Source organism: Corvus hawaiiensis, chromosome 1 (genome assembly GCF_020740725.1).
Source record: "Corvus hawaiiensis isolate bCorHaw1 chromosome 1, bCorHaw1.pri.cur, whole genome shotgun sequence".
In the NCBI taxonomy this organism is placed as follows: domain Eukaryota; kingdom Metazoa; phylum Chordata; class Aves; order Passeriformes; family Corvidae; genus Corvus; species Corvus hawaiiensis.
The window spans coordinates 67,473,036-67,497,080 of NC_063213.1; the positions used below are offsets into that span (position 1 = coordinate 67,473,036).

General features: G+C 39.4%; 1 protein-coding gene across 1 annotated transcript in view; it reads left to right on the plus strand.

The window, feature by feature from the left end:
* SLC35B3 (solute carrier family 35 member B3) overlaps positions 1 to 22,266 on the plus strand; it is a 47,192-nt gene extending 24,926 nt beyond the window's left edge. The window contains exons 10-11 of the transcript XR_007204788.1: positions 17,601 to 17,689; positions 22,098 to 22,266. The gene's annotated coding sequence lies outside the window, so the exon portion shown is untranslated. The remainder of the gene's footprint in view (positions 1 to 17,600; positions 17,690 to 22,097) is intronic.
* The last annotated feature ends 1,779 nt before the right edge of the window (positions 22,267 to 24,045 follow it).

The following is a 24,045-nucleotide window of genomic DNA, read 5'->3' on the forward strand; positions in this document are numbered from 1 at the left end:
TCAGCACTTTGCATGAACATGGACAGCTGTGGTAGATGCTGTCGTACTTGTTCAGAACGTGAGTATAAACTCCACTGGAATAGAGTCCTGTAGTAACAGGCAGTAATGCCAGCAGATCTGTGCAAAAGTCCGGCACAGAACGGGGTCTACAGGAAACCTGGACAAACTGTTTATCAGGGACTGTTGTGATGGGGTAATGGTTTTAAACTAAAACAGGGTAGATTTAGATTGGGTATAAGGAAGAAACTGTTTACAGTGAGAGTGGCAAAACACTGGAACAGATTCTCCAGAGAGGTGGTAGATGCCCCATCCCTGGAAACATTCAGGGTTATGTTGGACAGGATTCGGAGAGACCTGATCTAATTAAAGGTCTTCCTGCTCATTGTGGAGGGTTAGGTGACCTTTAAAGGTCCCTTCTAAACCAAACTACTCTATGTTCTCAAAGAGGATTTGAGGCCCCTGGAAGGCTTTAATGCATAAAGAAGGGTTCATATAGGCTTCAGGCAGCAACAAGCAGAATTTAAGCTCTTTAGGCTTTAACATCCCTTTAATCTTTTGTTGATGTAGCCTAAAGTTAGGATTATTTATTTTATGTACTATCCAAATTTTGGTATTGGAAAATCATTTTAGTGAGAAATACACTAAAAATTGCCCTTAATAAGCAGTTCAAGCTAACAGCCGGTAGTGCTGGATACCTAGCTTACACCATCCTGTGCAGTGCAGCTAATAGGCAAAAACTGAGTGAGTGCTTGGCCCCTTCAAATGAAGACTGTATTCTTGCTGTTAGGAAATATATAAAAGAAAACAAATTCTGTGTAGCTTTGTAGGTAAGAACTGGTTAAAAGGTAGCTAATCCTTACTACGAGTCACACCTGATTTCCCTGGACTCCTTATCCTTAATAAATGACTCGTGCCTGGCTGTACAAGCTTAGCTTGCAGACTTCATCTTTCCTGGGATTAAAGCAGCCTGAGATTAAGCTATCATGCTTGCATGCTTGCCAGGCATGAGACCACTTGCTGCCTGAAGCTTTTGGATCCCCAGGCACATAAGGTAAAGGCTGCTTGAATCAACCATCTTAGACTTCGAAAATTTTGCATTGAAACACAGCTTCAATAGAATCTATTCTTTAATAGGTAAGAGCTTGGGGTTTTTTCCAAGAAGTTGAAGCATAGCTATGTACAAATGATACATATTTTGGCTTCTCAGTAAAAATGTCGCTAGTGAAGAGAGCTAGCTTTCTTCGTACTGAGAGCTAAATTTGTATGGAGACCAGGTGTAGCTGTGTATCAGAAAGGTGCAGTGTGATACCTTTTACCAGATTATATTTCTGCACTCTGCACTGTGGTAGGATAAGGAAAGGAATGAAAATCAAGATGTGTTGGAGAGCAATAGCATTAATTCTGGGCCGTCCTGCTTTTACTTTGCATAGTATTGGATGCAACAGATACAAAGCAGGTTTCAGTAATCAAACTAATGCTCAGGACAGGGATTTTTCAAAGGAATTGAAGACAATATAAATACTGTTGAGCCTTTACTACTTTACTGTTCTGAAAATACCAAATTCAACCACCACACAAGAGCATTAGACTGCCCCTCTCTGTGTAAAACTTCTCTTTCTGTCTGTGAAGACTCACTGTGAAGACAAATTAATCTTGCATGTATATCCTATTTGATGGGCAAAGACATGTTTGTAGGTATGCTGAGACTTTGTGGTTGGAAATAGGATGGCTTCTGTTAGTCATCTTCACTGCAGGTCCTTCAAATCTGAGAATATCCGTGCCAAACTGAAAATGACTGAACCATGTTTGGTAGGCACACAAGTGGCTGAAGGGAGCTGTATATGATTTAGTGTGCAATTTCTTCAACCTGCTAGATTTCTTCTTCTGGAGCTGTGGTTGTTTGATCAGATTAACTGTTCTCTTTCTGCTAATGACTTACAGTGTTAAAATGTGGGGTTTTGAAAATGCAGATTCTTGTGTTTTGCACAGTTTAGGGAGTTTAGATTGATTCTTTTTAATTCATTTTATTTTTCCTAATTAGAATTCTATGGTGCAGAGGATTATTCATAAGTAATTTTCAATATTAGGCTTTTATCCTTGGTTTAGTTTATTTCTTGAGACTCCCAGTAAAAACTGTCTGCATCTCTTCTTGTCCATGTTCATTTCTATTATTGCAATCTCTCTTCAGGAGAATTGGTAACCTGCATTATTTTCTCAGCTTCATGTAGTAAATAATGGTACATGTCTGAAACTCATCACAACAGCAAATAAGATGGTGTGTAGTGTATCATCCTTGCCAAACCGCCACAGCAGGGAGGCCTGGCAGTACATCCATTACCTCTGTTATTTCTCACAAAAAGCTTAATTTTTCTGCCCTTTGATGTTGTAAGGCAGCAACAGAAAAAGAGCTGAGGTAGCTACATGAGGATGTGAGCCTTTGGGAGAACGTTGTTTTATTTTAGTTAGAGGAGCAACCCACACTGGATTGATTGCTTGTGGCTTTATGTCCATGTTTGCTCCTCTGCCCTTACCCTTTTCATTTTCTCATAACTGGAGAATACATTTAAAAACCTGGCATCCTAGTTACTAATTTTGTACTCTGCAAGATTTTTTAATCATTTTGTATTCCTTTCACCATGACAACTATGACCTTATTGAGCGTTCATTTTTTTCTCCTTTTGAGCAAAAGATACATGGGCTTTTTCTTTATGCAAAGGTCTTAAATTATGAAAAATAATGACCAGATCCTCAAAAATATGTAAACGTTTTGCTCCTTTAAATGGATGATAGACAGCAAAGAGTTTGTGTCCACAAATTCCTGTGACATGAGATTCAGAAAAATTCCGTACAGTGAATTCAGAAAGAGCTGCCCATGTACACACACTTCTCACTGAGCAAAACCCCATAAATTCTCTCATATGTATTGAGCACATAGGTTGTTCCTGTGGAATAGCTGACAGTATAAGATCACATTCTTCCATGCCTTGCAGCAGCTTTCATGTGTCTGTGACCTGAACTCCGTTATGTTTTGGAAAAAGCTGGAGAAAATCTGGGAGTGAGCAGAGGGATGCAGCTAATACTTCCTTGAATACACGTGTAGCCTCATAGCCTCAGAAGTCTCTTTAGCAGAAAAAATGGTGAAAAATCACAGCAAAGTCCCATTGCTTGTAGAGTCTATTTATGTCCAGCTATCAAAACAGCAGCACCAGTAGCCTGTGAGTTGCCCACTGCTGTAGGGATGAACGTGCCTCCTCTCTGCTAAACCAGTTAGTATTAAGTCTGAATTCATACCTGTTATATTATCCTCCTGATAAGTAAAACCAACACATTTTTCTATCAGGTGTAATTTCCTTTCTGTTAAAGTGTGACCTACATCCTGACTCTCTTAACTCCTGTGTAGTCAATAGCTGATTTGTTTCGACAGTGAGATAACTGACATTTATGGGTCTAACAGTTTCATCTCTTTGCCTCTGTAATTCTGGTATCCAAAAGCAAACCAAGTGATTTACTTGTATTTGTTGCTTAGAAGTCTGTGTCTGGCACTACTTCATATTATTTTTTTAACAATGGATTAATAAAGTTCTGTTCAGACACAGCTCTCTGTTTTTCTGCAGTTATCTATGAAAATCTGTATTGTTAGTTTGCAAGAAATGCATTAACTACAAATTTGTCCCAGTTCTATTGAATGTAGTGCATTGCACTACACTGTACCAGAAAGCCTGTTGACGCGTATGAGCTGCATGGACTGCAGATCTATTGTTATTTCACTGCAAGAAGACTGTAACTGCTACTTACATTTCAGAAAAGAAGAGAACAGAACAGAATCTCATATGCTTGGGATCTCCTGTTGAAACAGAGGAGTTAGTTCTGTTCTGCCAAAAAAGAACATCTTTTCTGAAGAAAAAGAAAGTATTTGAGACCCTGCCTTGCAAATGAAGGACAGCACACTTGTGTGATCTCGTATGTTTAATATGCACTAAATTAGTGGGTTTTTGCAGAATAATGAACACCAGTTAGTGATTTTTAAAGAAACCATCAATACAAATTGAGACTTGAAGAAATTCTTGAAAAGCAAAAGAGTACAGATTACCACAAAAGGAGATCAACCAGCTCCTCCCTGGGGCTGAGTTTCAGCAATTTAAACTCCTTCAAACTCAACAGCCAAACTGGAGTAATTGTGTGTTTGATTTGGCTTGGGCTGAGGACAAATTTCATCCTTAGGGAAAGTGTAGGGAATATTTTGGTGGTAGGAGAGGCAGAAAAAACAAAATCCAAGGGAGAACAGTTCGCACTTACTGGAAAGTAATGTGTGATCTAAGAAAAGATGTGTTTTTAGTTAAGTGCTGGAATAGACTTTTACCAAGTGATTGACTTACCAGACCAGTCATCTTGGCTCCTGGAGTCTCTTTCAGTCCATTTTTCTTGAGAAGGCTGTAATGATACAAATTTATAGATAGGTTCAAATGTGAGGATGAAAAGATGGGCACTTTCCCACCACAATACTTGGGGAGTTTTGTAGCTAGGAGGGAAGTGAAATAAAAGAATTAGGTCTTCTATGTAGGTTTTCTGTTAAAGGTGCTGTGTATCTTACCAGTTTTACAGGACATAATAGATTCAGCACAAATTATTCTTTTCAGTTTTACTCTTTATATTTCACTGGCATTGTAGTTGGAGCATCAACACCTGGGAATCTGTTCTTCACATTTCTGTTACTCCTCCAAGGGAAGGCTGGGATGGCAGTTTAGCAGGGAGTCAAGATTGCATTCTTGATGTGGATAAATACTGGGGTTTGTTTTACCTATCCTTCCAAGATCTTGCCACTTCAAAAGTCCTCTAAAACAGCAGTTAAGTGGGAGAAAAATTGTCAAAATACTTACTTGTTATTCTTTAATTTTGCTGTAGCCTCTTTTTTTGGAGTAGAGATCTGCATGAGTGTACGGGTTTTTTTGTTTTTTGATGGTGTCTTCATTAGGAATATTGAGTGCTGGTACTTAGTAGAGTTTCTTAATTGGCATTAATGTAACAGGTTTTTAATAGTTTATCCTAAGGAAAGTCTTGAGCTAAATTAAATTTAAATTCACATTTTGATAATGTAAATGCACAGAATATAAATTTTGTGGAGAGGTTATAACTATCCCCAATCAGAACAGTCCAGTTTGTTACTTTACCCACCTACTCACCCTCCTATCCTAAACACCCCACACCTTTTCCCTGATTTGCATCCAGGCACCCAAGGGATAAAACACTGAGGGAAAAATTTATAGCATTGTTTTAAAAGTGCCTAATTTGAAGATCTAAAATGCCTCTCTGACACTGAATAGTTACAGCTTCGTGTCTCTGCAGGCTGAGTTGAGGCTGAGGGCTTTAGTTACATTCTCTGCTTTGTTCTCCATAGTCTCATAAGTGTAACTTTAATTGAATTTTCTGGATTTACAGTACTTGTCTGAGGGAGTTTATTTGAACCACGTAGCTGTGGCTGTTTGTGTTGGGGTAACACATACCCAGCTCGGCCTTGCAAACAGCCCTGTGGTGCAAAGTCACCTTTGTCATGGGAAGCAAACCAAACCAACAGGCAGTCAGCCACATGTGAAAAATGACAAGATATTTCTCCCCATTTCAGAGGAAAAGAAGAGAGAATGACTCTAATGTGGACCTGCTGGATCCCAGCTTGGTGCCTTTGTGCCATAACCTCTGTATTGCTCTTCCTTTGTTTTATAGGTTGCACTTACAGTCAGTGGCCTTACGCTGCTGTTTTAGGAAACTGTATGGCCTGGCTTTATTCCCATCAGCTGACAGAGATGTGAGAATTTCATTAGCTTGATAACTGTTCTCATTCTGAGTGATATAACATGAAAAAATGTAGTTTGAAAATACCTTCCAGGGCTGTTGTGGTGGCCCAGATAGGGCTGTGTCAGAGACCCCAATTCATTTCACAGCCTTTCAGTCCTCTGGATGCCACGTTTACTAACTAGACTCCCACAGGTTTCTCCACAGCAGGCAGAAGGGCAGATGAGCAAGAAGCTTAGCCAGTACTTCAGCAAGTGTTTGGATACTTGATGGAGTTTCATCGGGAAATGTTTCTGATGAAGTAACTTCCTAAGGCTACCTTAATTAGCACATAGGCTTGCAACCTTCACTATGTCAGGATGGTCTGTCTCAGCAGCAGGATAGAAATAGGTCTCTTTCTCACCTTACTACAAAGGGAGCTGTGAGCCTCTTGGGTAGTGTGACCTCAGAGCAAAGAACTCCCATTGTGATCTGTGAGTTATGGATTAAAAGTTTCATGTACTCAACTTTATTTAGGGGAAATAGGATTCATATCTTGAAAGTATGAGTGTTGAGCAAGTAAAATTCAAAATGCCTTGACTAGCTACCATCAAGCACCCAGCTCTTCCTAGATAAACAACAGGCTACAAATACGTCACAAAAATTGGAAAATAATGTTGAATTATAAATATATTTGAGAAAATTGTACTGCACTGGCTGGCAATTCATTTTAAAAGAGGAGTTGAAATTGATCAAATAAATTGTTTGTTACTAATTGTTTGCCTAGTGCTAGCTGTGATGTGAGACCTTGAGGGTGGGAATAAATTATCTTAATGAGGGATTAGGTTAAGGCATGTTATAAATCCTCATTTCAAGAGCTAACCCCACTATTAATATATTTGCCTATAACTGTGAATCTTCTTTAATAGCTGCCTGTCTTCTTTTGCACTGCATAAAAGTTCCTCTGTTTTTAAATCCATGTTCTGAAGAGGAAGTATTGTCCTCCCTGATTTTATCTTCATTAGAAACAACACAGAAATAGCGACAAGGAAAGAACAGTAATGTATACTTGAAGTTGTATTTCATGATGGAGAAAGAAATGTTCACATCCCAAGGATGAAGTGCGAATACATCCCTGATTCCAGAAATCCTGTTGTATAGAGCAAAAAACCTTAGAGAGAGTTTTCCAAGTGAAATGAGGACGGAGGAAAGGGGCTAAACTGTTTATGCAACCTTGAAGGGAAAAGAGGAACAAGGATGCATGTATTGCTTTCCTGTGACAGAGTCAATAATTGCCTCTTATGATCCAAACACTGTACAGGCTCAGCACAGTTTGCCTTAGACAATCTAACTAGCAAAGATTTTAAATCCTATCTTCCTCCATTGAGCTTCCATAGTCACATTATTACCATACTTAATTATTATAACTGCTGTTAATAATGCATAGAAAATTCTGAGACAGGTAAATCATACGCCAATTGAAATAGGGACCATTTCCCTTAATGTATTTGGGCAATGTTTTGTGAGTCTAGATGTTAATGCAATCTAACAACCACGTAGTAATAAAACATTATGATTTCTTTCCCTGTGCCTTTGTCATTTTCCTTAGTTGTCCTCAAAGTGCTTTTAAGAGAAAAGGCATGTTAATATCTGTATTCCTACAGGCAGGTCAGCACCCACAGTCACTCAGCAGGTCAAAGAGGCAATCAACACTCACTCCTCCGTGTGCGTCATAGGCAACAGTCCTACTCATGCTCTTTTCCTTAGGTACTGCTTTGTCACAAGCCATTGGTGCTGGCTGTTTCCTAAGGTGGGAGTGGAGAAGCAGGAGGATGTGTTAGAAAGTCCTACCTTTCCGTGAACTTGGTTTTTTTCAGAGTTAATTTCTTTGGATTTCCTCTGTACTTTTAAGGCACGATATAGTGCCTCAGTTTGCCAAGGGCTTTAGAGGACTTTTAGAAAAGATACTTTACTTGCCTTCTTTTTGATTTTTTAAGTATTCACTGCTGGTTTTTACTCATTACCTGTCTTCCCCTTTCTGCAGCACTTGGTGTATAATTGGTTCAGCTCTTGGAGCACACACTATCCATACTTATTGTCAGAGCTTTTGGGGGATGCTGTCTGTTTCACTGGAAACAGAGTTGGGCCCTCTCTACTTCCAGGGAGACTTGTTTCCAAGCACTGTCAAGCCCCTTACTATTGAAATTCAAAACAGTAGCAAACCTCCCAGTACTCATTATTCTATTCAGTCTCGATTCAGAGGCAGCACTTGTGTGTTTGGTTTGTGCAGGAAAGATTCATCACATTCTTGGGTCAGCTACCTTGTCAGCTCCACAAACACAAACACACACAGATGGACACACAGAGAGGGAAGAAAAAATGAGCTTCATATGCTTCATTCATGTCAGAACTCAACAACTTTAAGAGTGCAAATATTCTGCAGTCACTCATGAAAAGAAATTTTTAATAATAAATATCTAACAATTAATGGGCTGGTAGCTGCAGTTGACTTCAGGGCATAATATCTAATTTCCTTGCAATGTTTCATAACCTTACTTTTCATGCTGCAACAGTCTATCATTAAAACCAAACGCAGGTTTCTATCACTTTTATTTATTTTTCAAATCAACTTATAAATCAGTGCCAGACCTTGTTACAGATGAGTTCCAATAAATTATCGGCTGTGGACAAATTCTGAATGTTAAACATTCTCTGTTTTTTCCTTTTTTTTTTTTTCCACCCCCACATACTGTGCTCCTATGTCACCCTTTGAGACTGGAATTCATGACATGCACGGGCTTTTGGAGGCTTTTTTGCCCTCTTAAACAAGATGGGAACCTGGCTACATAATTATATGCTTTGTAAATAATGTAAAAATGTAATAACATTTGTTTTTCAAATTAAAATATACCTAGGGAAACAGTTTCACACAACCTGCAACAAAATTTACCTCTCTGGACTTTAGTAAAATAGACATCATTTCTTCTACTTCTAGCTGACAGGTAATTCCCAGAGCAACTTGTAACCCTAATCTAACTCACATTAGCTCTTTTACCAAAATCTCTGTCGTTGCCCTTCGGAAGAAGGTCATAAATGCTTTCAAGGGCTGATGCTAACTTTTCCTTAGCTGATTTGTCACTTCTAAATTGGATTGTGGCAATTAGCAGTATATTGCTGGTTTTGATATGACTCTATCAGTTAAGTAAATTTTATTGCTAGTTTTACCAGTAGGCTGAGATACATCAAGTGGCCTAAAGTGGCATAGCCTTGCATGGCTGATGGGAAGCTCTGAATATAGTAATTAGCAAAATAACCTTTGAAAATGTTCTAGGTTCAATTAGCCTGAATGAACTCTGTAACACATGAACCTGTATGGAAGCAAAGATGCATCCAAAAAAATTCATTTACAGAAAGCCTCTCCAAAATGTGTTCTCTCTCAGTTTTGCTCTTTTTGGTCTCCTCCATTCTGCTTGATTTTTCTTTTTTCTTTTTTCATTTTTTTTTTATTGTTATGCTTCATTTTTTCTGTCACATCTCTCAGGTTTTCAAAACTTTCCCTCTATCATGGATTTCAATCCCCACAGACAGAGTATGATTTAGGTGATTTACCTCCTTGAAATCAAGTAAACTCCAACCCATTCCAGGCTTAAAAGGAATCAAATGGAAATTACCCAGTGTTCCTTTTTTTTTTTTTTATACAAACCCTGTTATTAGACTCTGCTGTTACTTTATCAAATGGTATTTCTGGTTATTGTCTGACATTTACCTTGCTGGGTAAATTAGGTCATCTGATATATTGTTGAGTGACAGACAGCATTAATCCTTAGCATAAAATAGGAAATCCTTGAAGAAAAACAGGAGGAGTTTCTACATAATGTGGCCAGACCATGGCATGGATGAGAGCCAGAAGTGCAGATTATACAGCAGTTTTAGACACTTTCCACCTGAATTCTAAAAAAAATCTCCTAGTTACACAGTGCCAACTTCTGGCTTCATCTGAATGCAGCAAGAAAACCCTTGGTGTGTGTTTGAGGTCCCTTCTGATTCCTGCCTAATGAATCATTTTTAGTCTTTTTTATGCATCTCTTCCCAGGTACCTGCCGTTATTTCAGTAAAGCAATTAGTTTTTTCCTCTAAATTCTTCATTTAAATACATGTCCTTGTAACTGGCCAGATGAAACTGCCTTATTCCTATGGCAAAATAATTCTATGTACGACTTGTTTCTCCTTGTCACTCAGATTAAGTGCTCTTCAGGGCAAAGATGCTGTTGGTTTCATGGTCTGCTCTGCATCCACTGTCAGCACAACAGCAAGTGCACAAATGAGCACAGGTACAAAGCTGAGCCACACACTCTCCCCCTGATTAAAGGCGTGACTTTATCTGCTATACAGAAGCACCTACTTTGTTCTGTTTATCAGTCCCCGTGAATGACCGACAAGGAGAATCAAAGATATCTTGAGTTGCAAAGTATGAAAATCTGGGGACAGAGCAAAACTTTAACTTTCCAGCCCTGCCCTGCCCTACTACATTTAATTCAGCCCATTTACACTGTTTGTGTGATATGAAAAACTGCCTAGAGCAAGTAGTGAGCTGGGAATGTGCAATTCACAGCTTTCCTGAGGAGGTGTATTTTTAAATCTGGACCCAGTGAGGAAGAGCAATTGATTTGATCCTTCCCCTTAATTCTATCTACATGACAAGGAGACTGGGGTAAAAAGCAGAGACAACCTTTTCCATTCTCTGCAGTGAGTCTTTTGAGTTTATTTCAAAAGTATTTAATATTGCTGATTGGAGTTCACTTGTATATCCCTGTAAGGGATAAGATACGGGAGAGATGTAACCACACAAAATGGAGATGAATTTGTGCTTATAGAAGGATTGGGGTTTCTGGGTGTGTATGAGGAAAACTTCCCAGTGCTTCCACAGACTTTTGTCTCTCCTGCCCTCAGGTGATGCCACTGAAGCTGCACAGGGCTTGGAGATCTCATCACTCTATCTCCCTGTCAGCCGAATATCTTTGCAGCATAACCTGGTCCTGTGAGATGGTTCTATTACTCTAACACAGACATGTTACACCTTAACCACAATACAAACAGACAGATCAATTGTACATCAAGAAAATATTCAGTTTCCATTACCTATGATGCCAAATTGCCACCAGTTTGAATCCCAGATGCTTTCAACAAGATACTTAAATTCATACTGAGATGTCTAGACTTAAACTGAGATCTAGCTGTGTATGCTCAGTGTCACTGAAAAGCAGGGAACTTTTATTTATGTATTTATACAGAAGCTGATTTCAGGACCCCAGACTGAAAATTAATAACTGATAAGGGTATTTTATTTCTGAGAGATTTCTTTCTCTGTCTTCTAAACTCACTGTGTTCTTAGACAAAGTTGCCTTATAATCTGACTTCAGGGAAGTATGAATCAGGACTCCAGCTTCTGTCCACAGCTCTCCCATTGACTTCCCTTGGAGTTCAGGGAAAATCTCACTCTTTTCCCATCTACAGTCTCTCAGATCCCACAACAGATTTTTGGGAATGCGATGTACCAGAATTGCTGTCAGGCCTAATTAATTTTCAGGGTGCTTGGAGTGGTTTGGATGAAAGGTGCTATAGAAGGGGAAAGATACTGATTATATTATTATTGTTGTTGTTGTTATTACACAGCAGCCCTGTCCATTGTTCTCAGGAGCAGCCTGTGCCTGGTGGAAGACTGCCTTCCAATCTTTCTAGACACAAGCTCTATTAACATACAAACGATCAGGTCACACTATTCTTGGAACAGAACTCTTTAGCATGATAATGACAGATTCACACTGGTGGACCCTTAGTGCTCTGGAGAAATACAGGTTTTGCTTAGTGCTTAATAAAAAAAAGGCCATCATAAAATATGTCACGTGGGGCCAATGAATATTGTCGCAAGAGATAAAATGGAAGAGGAAAATGACATAGATTTATCTTTTCCTGGGTGCCAAGTGTGGCTTCCACTTGTTCTGGAATCTCCCTGTTAATGTAGCATTTATTCACAGCTACTTGGCAGAGGCATATATGAGGCTAAATTTTCAAGTGAAGGCTCAAAAAAAAGGGCTTAGCTTCTGTTTCTGGGCATCTGAAATGACAACCTTTATCTGTGGCTTAGAAAAGAGACCATAGTCAATATGGACTAATGTGGTGATGGCCACTAGAAGCCATGGGATGGATCCACAGCCATCATATCCTGCCCTAAGGCCACCAGAGGACTGCTGCAACTGATGTCATCCGAGGACTGGTCTCACGGCTCTGGCTACATAGTTTGGTCCTTCTGTGCAAACTGAGAATTTCTGAACATCTGGTCCTGCATATGAGATCTTTTTACATTTATGGCCACAGTAATATGCAGTACTTCACAGCTTCAGGTATATTTTAGATGTGACAAGGCAAGGAAAAACTCCTGCTCCTTATTTCTTACAAAGCACAATTTTTTTGCATCAGGGATTCTACACATCATTTACATGAGTTATGGATGAGAGAAAAAAGTATCTGCTTGAAAGACTTTATCCATAACCAGAAGAAATAAGCAGAAACTACTCTCCTTGATTTTCTTGGGCTTTGCACCAAGCCCTCAGTTAGGAATGACATTTTATTGTTGAAAAAAATCGTTTGGTGGCAAGATATGTATGCATGCCTTTAAAAACAGTCTTCTTTTTGTATGTACTAGATTAATTTTCCTGTGTCATTTTTAGTTTAGAAGCAAACAGCTTCAACAGGGTGCAGGAGTGCACAGCAGCATTACCCATATGCAGCGCTTGTGGCTTGCTACATTGTCCATTATAGCAAAGGTGAGTTGTTCTATAAGGGGAAAACACTTCAGGGCTTCCAGCAGCCAAGCACAGAGCTCAAGCAGAGCTCTGCACCAGCCGGAGGCTGTCCACATGCTGCTCCAGCCAGAAATGCTCTGTACACACACTGAAAATCATGGTAGGGATTTGAAGATGTCATGCTGACACTGATGTTGCCATTTTAAATTCAATCAATTAATATTATAAAGAGGCAAAAACATTACGCTAGTAGGTATACCGCTGCTGCCCTCATGGAGCTAAACATTATAACAAGTGCTGGTGCTAAGTGGTTTTCTGAGTCCCATAAAGGTTAGATCATATCTTTGAGGATTTCATGCATTTCTTCTTTTTTTTTTCTGATTAGTTCATTTTTATTATTATTAGCTATAGTAAGGGAGTTTACCCAGAACAGAATGAGAAAATGAAACTGAAAAGCAGTTAATTGGTACTTTAATTGCACAGATACAGGCTTTGAAATTCCAGTGGCAAACCAAAGTTACAATATTTACAGGGAAAAGAGCAACAGAGATATTTCTTCGCAGGCTTTTAATTGGAATCCTAATGAAATCACCTTGTGAAGGTGTGAGGTGCCTGAAGCATGTACGTGATGGCGAAGGAGGTGCATTAGCATTCACAAAGGGAACAGCCTGTGTCATGATTTAGGTACAGTCCACCCAAAGCTTCCCAGCTGCGGGGAAAGCAACTTTGCCACCCCAAGAGCAGGAAGTTGAGCTTTCCAGTATATCTTTCTAGGCTTTCTCAGTAGCGGATGGGAAAAGAGAGATTCCGCCAAGAGGCAGCAGTAGCTACGGGTAAGGACCCCTGTGAGATGTGATGGGACTCTTTGGCTTTCATTCATATGTTTACCCTCAGGAAAACCAGAGCATCAAGTAGATATGCACAGCTGATTTTCACATGGAGTGAAGAGCTGACACAGAGCATGGCCTGTACCCAGTTCCTGTACACAGGAGAGTTTTCCTGGGCTCTACAGCAATAACCTAGACCCAGATCAGGCTTCTCCTCTAAATCACCTTCCTGCCACTCTCCATCAATCAAAGAGGAATGAGGGTCTGACCAGATAACACTGAATCAGTGTGGCTTGGGTTCTTCTGCAAGTGTAGGATAATAACCACCCTGTTACTTTTCCTAAGGATAGATAAGTCATGGGTATGTCCATATCCTTAGTCCATGGCAACTTTGGAAACAGCAGAAAAAGATTAGACTTTTTATTTTTCTGCCACCGGTTTTATGCAGGAGGATATATCCTGACTCCTATGAAATTACTCTTTATTTCCTTAACTGTGAATGTACCAATAAGACTACCAGTGTTCTTACAGTAGTAAACCAGCATGAAACTAATTCGTTAATGTTTGAAAAACTTGGCCTGGAATAAGGAATATTTGTGTCACATGAGAGTCTGCCCCTGAGGGATCAGTGGTATTTTGGTCAACATTCTCAGGTTTTTTGTATCTACAATGAGGATCTGGTTTTCAAAGGTGTTGTTGCCTTCTTAGCAGGCTTCATAGGACTAAGCAGAACTGCTTTGATGAACATTTTGAGACATTAAATGAGGGACATTACATAAGACTCCACATGAAAGCTCCCTTTTTATCTGATTTTAACTCTCTTCTAGTGCATTACTTGATCACAGAAATTTTCCATTCCTGTTACATAGATAGCAAAGAAGGAGGAAGAAACTAACTTATCAGCCCAACTGAAGATGAACATGACCTCACTCATTCATCAAAGAGAATCAAAAGTCAAAACAACAGTGTCAGTAAATCCCATTTAATGATCTCTCACAAAAGAACTTTTACGTGTAGAGAGCTCCTTTATTAGTTCACCACTTTGAAATATAACTCACTACACACCAAATGCTCAGTAAGCCACAGGGGCAGCAATAATTTCTGAGAGAACCTCATGTTTTACCAAAACCACTAAAACAGTCCGAGTCTGCTAAGAACAATGACAGTAGCTAGTTAAAAGATCACTTTTTCCTCTGGTGTCTGGTGAAAGGCCTCTATTAAGCACTTCATTGGCAGGGGAATCCAAGATGTGACACTACCCAGATATCTACTGCACTGCTAGACTAATAACATGAAGTCTTAAGAAGAGCAAGACTTTTGTTTCATATGAAGGATTAAATTCCCTTTCAGAGGAAAGCACCAGTTTTTATGTGAACATCTCAAGTCCTGTTTGTTCTTATCCCTCATATCATTTTTCCTTTGCAAAATATCTGATTTTAAATGCAACTTTCAACCAAAGGTGCAGGTAGGTTTTAGCTTGCATCACAAATGAGCCAGCACACATTTAAGTTGAATTAATGCCATCAATTGCTTTATGCCTGTCCCTACTATCCCTGAACTCAGTAGGTGAGAGCAGAGTACTGAGTTGTTTGGCATCAGCAAGGATTGTAAAGGCTTTTGGAATTTATGGGAGTGCAAGAGGCCATGCCTATGTCAGATCTTATCCCAGTGTGAAGAGTAGGAGAATGAAAACAGAGTAGGAATATTTATATAAGCTAGCAAGTGACTTTTTGTGGAAAGTTTTACTCTCTTCCATTCTGTTCTTGCAACATAGACTAGACTAGACTATAATAAAATAGAAATTTCATTTGGAAGGGACCCACAACAATCATCAAGTCCAACTGCCTGCTGTAATAACACTCCATTCCTCTCCCTCTTCCTCCATATATACATATGGGCCATTTATATAGTGCCTGCATTCTCCAAATAAGTAAAAAAATGTACAGAATTTGAGACTGTAGAATTAAATTATAGATTTAGTAATACTAACTTTCAGACAGAGATGGATTATCTGTTTCATCAGCTAAGTAACCTTTGATGCATCTTTGATCTAGTCATTTGCAAATACTCTTCCACATTAAACTTACAGCCTGTCTTTCATTTGGATAAATTCAATTGTGCAACTTCAGGGCATCTATTCGTAAGTATTTTAGAAAATCTTTCTGAGAGTCAGTAAAGAAAACACAAAACCTTGTCTCTGCAAATAAAGTGGTATGTGTCTGGTTAGAGTATTCTGGATGTTCCACAATCAACATGATACTCTATTTAGGGAAAAAAAAAATGACTAATTTTTGCTTGTTGGGTCAGATCCAAAACACACCAATGGAAGAGGTCCGTTAACTCCGTTGAGCTCTGGATGAAGCTTCCAGTCTGGGAAGAGGGATGCTGCTGTGCACTCCAACAGCAGCAGTAGCCCTGGCATATCCAAAAAGCAATTTAACGCACCAGCAGCAGTTGCCTATTAATCGGGCTAGAAAAAAAAGGTAGCCTGGGAGAGTGGGTTTAAAAAGAGGAATGTGGCACTATTATATATTGCTTGCAAAGTAAACAAGCAACATCAGTATAGTCATTTCCTAATTACGAGCTGTTTCATAAACTGTAAATGCTAACATGGGAGAGGTAAATCATAGCAATTTAATTAATAAAACGCTTTAGACAATTAAATCCATATGTGCATGTCCTGGGGCACAACATCAATAATAGAAGCTTGCAGGCATATTTTGGAAATTTTATGCAATCATTTGCAGATCTTGTAGTCAATAATTGGTACAAACTGTTTTAACTCTTCCTTGCTTGGTCTAGAAAATGGAAAGGAATTGCTAATTACTATTATTATTATTGATTTCATTACTGTTATTTTGTTGCCCATTTATCAATTCTATGTGTATATTTTAAAATTATTTCTGTGCAGACTACAAAATGAATCTGAATTCTTTCTTACATGTGTGTTAGCTTTCTACACAGTATAATGAATTAACTTCATCCTGGGAAAGTAATAGACTTGTCTTTCTGGCCCACAGAGCTAGACTAAAATTTGTACATACACTGCAACTTTGGGCTCTGAAGTATGATTACAATTTCTGAACAATGGGACTTGGGCTCTGGAGTTCAAGGACCTATCCATGAGCAAAGATATCTTTACAGCTTTTGAAGACTCTAAGCACAGAGCTGAAAGGTGACTTTTACAATTAAAAGATGTTCAGAGAAGCTACCTCATGTGTGCAGTAAGGCAGACTCTTGCACAGGCTGTTAGCCTGAAACTTCGCAAACCAGGCTACAGAAATCCAGAAGAGAAACTAAACTCCTGTGTACCAAGGAAGTGCTGGGGTCTTCCAAGGCTCATTAAGCCTGGAGAAGGAAATAACATGGATCCCATCCTTGCATTGGCTCCCAGCTAATTTCCAGTGTCCATGTAAAGCTTTGTTCTTACAATTTCAGGCAATAATGAATCCAGCCCTGGCAACATCAAAGCGTGGTATGATCTTTGAATCACTATAACTGCATGTCCTCTGGGACAATGCAAATCACAAAGACTCTTAAAGCAATTAATGGATTCAGCCCCATTTACATCAAAGTTCCAGTTCTGATTTATGCACTGCCATGATAGCAGTGCTTCCTGGGGACAAGGCAGTTCACAAAGTCCCAGAAGCAGCATATAAATGCTGGGGACATCTTCAGTTAAGGGGATCTCACAGTGGGTAGTCTTCCAGTAGAGATCAAACAGATGTTAAATCTCCAGGGAAAACAGCCAAGCCTTCTGAGAAACTCCACTTTGAGCATACATGTAGTTTAAGGCCCTGAAGCTTAACTGTCTGCTCACTATAAACCTTAAATGTCCACCCATTTTCCAAAAAGAGACAAAGAGATTTAATCCCAAATAGGGAAGACTTGCCAAAGACTTAATGAAATCCACCAGAGGTTTCACCATGTCTATTGCTGTCATATAAAAGACAATGGATGATGATTTTAAATTGTTGAACAGCTAAGTAGAGAGATGAATTAGCTGGTAAAGTGATTTTACTCTTTACTTATAAAGAGTGTATGGGGAAAAAAATCCATTCTCTGAGAGCACACTACCAATTACTGTGAATTCCATCTTCCCTTGCATTTTTGTTGTCTCAAGTAGTGTTAAGTATTGCTATAACCTTTCTCTCGGCAGAAAATCAAGAGATTAAACATATGTCCCTCTTCCTGATCTTTACAGATGATGTTTCCACTGCCTGTTGTTATATGCAAGATCAGAATTTCATACACTTCAATCTGCAGAGCATTTGAGGCTTTCTGGAGAGTAAAGTAAGTATGAATCACTGGTGCGGTTACTGATAATGATGCAAAAATATTTGTCTGTTTGTAGGGAGAGAAAAAATCAGGAACCTTCTGGAAATGTGGATTAAAGACTCTGAAAGATTTAAAAATTTCAGTGTTCAATTGCAAATCATTGTAAATTGAAGCTTAGTTTTTTCAAATTCTTTTTTAATTATTATTATTCAGTTACTTGGTAATTCAACACAGTATACCACAGCAGTTCTATTTTAAGCCAGTGAGAGCATTTGTAGCATGAAATTCTGACATAAGGGATGCTGGTTGTAACTATGTGGGCCATTATCAAGTAAATTGCCAATATATAATAATGACTATTTGCTTTTTGGTTTTATTTCTAATTGTTTTTTCTAGCCTGTAGAACACAGTAAAACTCTTCCGGCTCATGCATGTTTTCACAGCATGGAATCATATCAAAATGAATAATATTGAGGTGGTTACTTGCAAAGCATTACAGAGAATATGTCTGTTTGACATCATTTATATGTAAATTCTGCTCCAGTTCATCGAGATGTTAGACAATGTCAGAGCCATGCTGCACTGCCTTGCTACCCGCTCACAGGAGTTTCTCCTGTTACACTGCTTTGATTCCTGATACAGGCTGGCCTCCTTCCTTAGATGAGAAGTGAGCAAATGCCCTCACTGCATTTCAAGTCCCATCACTCAGCTAGGGGGGTACATATTGCCTTTGGTAACACTGCTGCTGATTCCTGCTGCCCCAGTTCTAAGACTGTCTTGGCATCTGAGAGCAATTTTCCATAGTTTTTTTGGTGACTCAGTATTCCTTTACTGCAGAAAATCTTGACTGAAAGGGGAGAACAGGCATGCAGCGTTCTGAAATGGCACTTCTGTTGGCTGGCTTCTTTCTCCAGTTTGGAGCTGTGAGAGAGCTGAGATATCACCTTGTGTAGCACGGTCCCTAGTGGGGTTCTTCAGGGCTCCATCCTTGGCCCTGTGCTCTTCCATGTCTTCATAAACAACTTGGATGCGGGACTTGAAGAAATACTAAGTTTGCAGATAACGCTAAATTGGAGGAACTGTCGACTTCCTTGAGGGCAGAAAGATCCTGCAAAGACACCTCGACAAATTAGAGATGGGCAATCACCAGCTGTATGAAATTCAACAAGGGTTCTGCACCTGGGACGTGGCAACCCTGGATGTACAGACAGACTGGGGAATGAGAGGCTGGAGAGCAGCCCCATGGAAAGGGACCTGGGGGTTCTGGTTGATGGCAAGTTGAACATGAGCCAGCAGTGCCCTGGCAGCCAGGAGGGCCAACCCTGTCCTGGGGGGCATCAGGCACAGCATCACCAGCCAGGCAAGGGAGGGGATTGTACCACTCTGCTCTGCACTGGGGCGGCCTCACCTCAAGTGCTGGGGGCAGTTTTGGGTGCCACAATATAAAAGGATGTAAAGCTATTAATAGGGTCCAAAGGAGGGCTACAAAGATGGTGAAGGGTCTGGAGGGGAAGCCTTACAAGGAGCAACTGAGGTCACTTCAATTGGCTTCAATGTTTATTGAGTCTGACATGCAGCAGCACACTGTCCTATGTGATTTAAATTCATGATAGGGAGGCCGTGTGAAACACAGGCCCTCCTGTGAGATGTGGCCTACAGACTGCTGCCATCACCAAGGTGGCACATTTTGCTATGTGCCTAAAAAAGAATGAGCAGCTCCCAAACAGGGATGATGTTGGTCTTTTTATACTGCATGAGCCTGCCTTCATCCTGTCTAGAAAAGATATTCATAAAGCAGTATTTGTTACTGATATGAGCCAGATATGCTCACCTGTAAAGAGTAAAAGCTTCATGACTTTGGGTGAATCTGGGAGGAAGCACTGGGTATGTCAGACAGCCTTCCCTCAGGCCCTGGGCAGCTGAAGGGAGGCCATTGCCAGGGAGGTGGTCAGAGGTTACCTCAGGGATAGAATATTGTCCTTCTAGACTGGATTCCCTCTTCTCATCACCAGACTGAGGTAGGATCTTACAGATGTTACAGATACTGTGTTTCTGTGGGCTCTATCAGGGAGTGAAGACACCTATTGGTGGGTTATAATCATCATCAGCAGCAGCAGCAGCATCATCATCACCATCACCATCTTAAAATATCAGTATTATTATAGTAATAGTTATTATAACAGTGACAATAGCAACCACAGAAAAGAACAAAAAGTCCTCACTGATGCTTTAAAAGAAAGTTTTCTGGCCAGATCATTGAGACTTGGAGAACACTGGAAGTGTTTAGCACATAGACTCAATTTTGAGGAACACATTTGTTTATTAAAAGGAAGGAATCATAATGTTGTTACTAGAGAAAGAAAGTGGTGTGAATCCCAACAGCTCCCTGATATATCCAAAAGTGATTGCAGTCAAAAACTAAACATGGGCTATTTCTCACTGTAATAACAGGGGGCTATTAAAAAATATTATTTCAATCCACAAGAGCCTTCTCACTGTCAAAATTTAATGCTTTTTCTCTCTTTACTTCATTTGGTAATAAAAAAAAATATATTTTCAGGACATTGTATGACATCATGGGGGTTTTTTGGTAAAAATAGCTACATGGGTTTAGATATCTCCCCAGTAAATTATAATTTAATTTTCAGCTATTTAAAGGTCACTCTGAATAATATATATGCTGCTTAATAATCAGTTAAAATAAAGGCACCTTTCAGAACTGTAGGCTAATAGCGGTATTGCCTTTGCACAGGCCTTTGCTGTTTTCATTTGTTGTGTGATCAGTGAAGCAAGAGAGAAGTTCCCCTCATATGCCCGAGCCACATCTTCAGTCTCTCTCTCTTTCTCTTTTTAATGGGAGGAACAAAAACCTTTTCGCAATCAGCAGTAATCTCTCCAAAGGTCTTTTAATTTAAAAAGTCATAAGTGTTAATTAGCTATTATTAAGTGCCCCCTGTATAAATTAACGTGATTGATGAAAAAATTAAGGGTAATGAAAAATGTAGCAATGCATGTATTTTTAAGAGACTATATTAAAGATGAAAGTCCCCAAAGACAGAAACTAAGGCCTGCTGCACCCGTGCCCTGCCTTTATTAGTATTAATAATAAAAAATATATAGATATATATCTCAGGAATGCACATGGATATGTTGGATATACCAGTTCTAATATACTTCTCACTTCACTGAGCTTTGAATACCTCTTTGTCACAAAGGCTTATTCCAATATGGTATCATGTCCAAATTCTATTTGGTTCATGGACCAAAATGAGCTCCTTTGAAATTGGAAACTGGGATCCAGAGGTAGAAGGAAAAGAGAACTGAACTATAACTGAATGACTGGTTTTCCCTTAATTTTGTATATACCTCAGTAGGGCACTACTGTATTTTACAAAACAAGTTCTTTTTTTTTGTTTTATCTGTTATCAGAACCAAAAAAACCCACAAAATTAAAATAAGATCTTTTTTTTTTCTCCACACAGCTGGTATTCTTTTCTGTTATAAAGAGTTTATAACTGTGCTGGGTTCTGCAACCTGTTTGCCTACATGAACCTGATCCAACCATCATTTGTTTCAGCAGCATTTCACAAGAAACAGGCTAGATTAGGCCACAGTGACTGCACATCAAGACATATTTCCCAGTGAAAAATGTTTGAATAAATTACATCAGATATGGATACTTTATTTGCTTTCTTCTCGGCTACCCAGAAAATATTACTTGCATCATGTAGTCACTAGTTTACTTGCATTTCTGGCCTCACATCAAATCATAATCCTAATGGGATCTACACTACATTAATACCAATTAAGAAATAGTTCCCACCAAATACTAGGCTGGCACTGCAAAGAGGAGGACTAGGAGAAATTTATTACTAGCATTCTTGTATGCTGTAAACACAGAATCCCTCTCAAAGAGGCAGGAACTTAACCCTAGACTACAGGACTCCACTGGGGTGTGTGAGCAGTAAGAAGTTTCACAATCTGCAGCTGTGACAAAGTCTGATTCCCAATGACACTGTGTCATGTAGTGTGGCTGTCATACCTGCATCACTCCTCTGTTGCTCCACCTCCTGTTGCCTGGTCAGCAGTCTGGGGGGCTGTGAACCTGTGGGTTGTGGGCTGGCTGACCAGACCAGGGATTCTTCATGGTAAAGTTGGTTTGTGTTTGCTGCCTCTGGGTAGCCTGCAAAGTGTCCAATCTCTCAACAGTATGTAGTCTCCAAAAATGGCTTCAGAGTGTTCATGAAGTCTCCTCTCTTTCCCTCAACCCAGTTCCCAGGAAATTATTACATAGAACTAACATGGGAGTATCTCTCTGTAACTCTGCCTGATGAATCTGAACCCGAACATGATTCAAGGTATTGGACAGTCATAAACAGCAAAAGCTTATAAACCTGTTATTTTTTTTGTTTTCCTTCTGCAGCTTCTTCACCCCAGTTCTGCATCTTGCTTGCTAAACTAAATGGGATTTAAACTGCACCGTTCTACAGACTGTGAGCCCTGAAAGTCCAGACTAACTTGTATGGTTTATAAACCAGCATAACTCAAAGTATTGGTATATGTGACATATGATATTAAACCTGTCCAACACCTTCCAGTATGAGACTTTATTTTTCATTTGCTCATCACCTTTTTTCAATTAATTAATTAAGTAATTGTACTGAAATAATTTTTCAGGGCAAGAATCTGTGTCTCACTAATAGTTTTAAAGCAAAAAGGGCTAAATATTTTTGAGAGAAAATGTGGTTTTCTGGTTCTAATAAAAGAATCTCACAGTTATTCGTTGATTATATGCCCCACATTTTATGCTCTAGTGCAAAAGTTGGAAAGTGGGAAGAACATACTAGATATACGCCTTTAGCACAAATTTGATCAAATCTCAAATCTCTATAAACCCTCTGTGAAGTCTGCTGTCAAGAATTGGAAAGATTTTGACAGCTGAAGTCTCTGAAGAGCCTGACTGCATTAAGCAGCCCCATGCAATGAGCAAGGTGCACGTGCACTGCTCCCAGAGGGCTGGGCATTCTTTAGCCAAGAGCTCCAGGGGAGAAGAAAAAAATAATCTCAACACACCAGAAAAGCAGAAAAGACCAAAAGGACAGCTATATTAAGTCAGATCAAAAGATCATCTAATCTAATACCATTTTTCTGATGGCGATAAATAGTAGATGCATAAGGAAAAGTATAAGAATTAAGTAAGTATGAAATAATAATAGCCTTGAATATACTTCAATTTTCTGAAAATTTGCAGCTCTGGGATTTCCAGAGCAGAGGTAGTTTCTGTTTATGAAATCATCACCAGATTTCTCCTTGATGAACTTGTCCAGTGCTGGACTCCATGGAAACCTCAAGCTTCCACACTACAGAAAGAATTGCTGTGAAAACCCCTCTTTCCTTTGTTTTGAATTTGCTCCTATTCCTTTAACATCCCGATAGCTGTTGTATTGGAAGGTGGAGTGAACAAACCTATCTATGGTTATAATTTTCATTCTGCACAAACAGAACTTGAATCTAGTGAAACAGACATGAGCATACGATGTTCTTCTAATGCATGATAATATATGGAAGTGGTGTTTCAGCTGTAACAAATTTCTGCTTGTGAGATTAAAAAGACTTCCATAGAACCACAGAATAATTTAGACTGGAAAGAACCTATGTGATAAAATGGTTTAAGCCCAGCACAAAGTAGGTCAAACTACGTGCTCAGAGACTTGGCCTGGCAAGTTTGGAATATCACCAAAGATGGAGAGTGTCCAGCCCCTCTGGCAATGTGTTCCAATATTTGACTGTTGTCTTTGTGAAAATTTGTTTCTTAATATCAAAACAGAATTTTTCTTACTGCAGCTTCGGCCCACTGCACTTCATTCTTTAACTATGAACTGTCCTTATACTTTCTTGGATGGTAGAAGACAGCAATAAAATCTCACCCCAAACTGCCTCTTTCCAAGTGAAATCACCTAGTGAATTCCTCAGCCACTCCTCATATATGCTGTGTTTCTGCCTCCAACCATCTCATTGGCCCTCCACTGAACTCGTGTCAGTAAGACAATGTCCTTTTTGTAGTAGGAAGACCAAAACTGGACATAGTACTCAAGATGCAGTCTCCTGGGTAATTATAGGGACATGTTCATTAGTTTTACTTCCAAGTAGTATCCCACGGCCCCCAGACATCTAGACAAAGTTTTAGACTTGTTAGTGAACAGGCATGGAATGAGAGCACTGGGAAAAAAGTTACTTGCTCGTTGGAAGAAGTAATAGAGGCCAGTTTCCAGGAATACAGCAGCCCCTGAGCCTCACCTGGTGTTAACTATCACAGCTGTGTTCAAGGCTATGGAAGTGTGCAAATTTATATTAGCTGAGAAGGTGACATG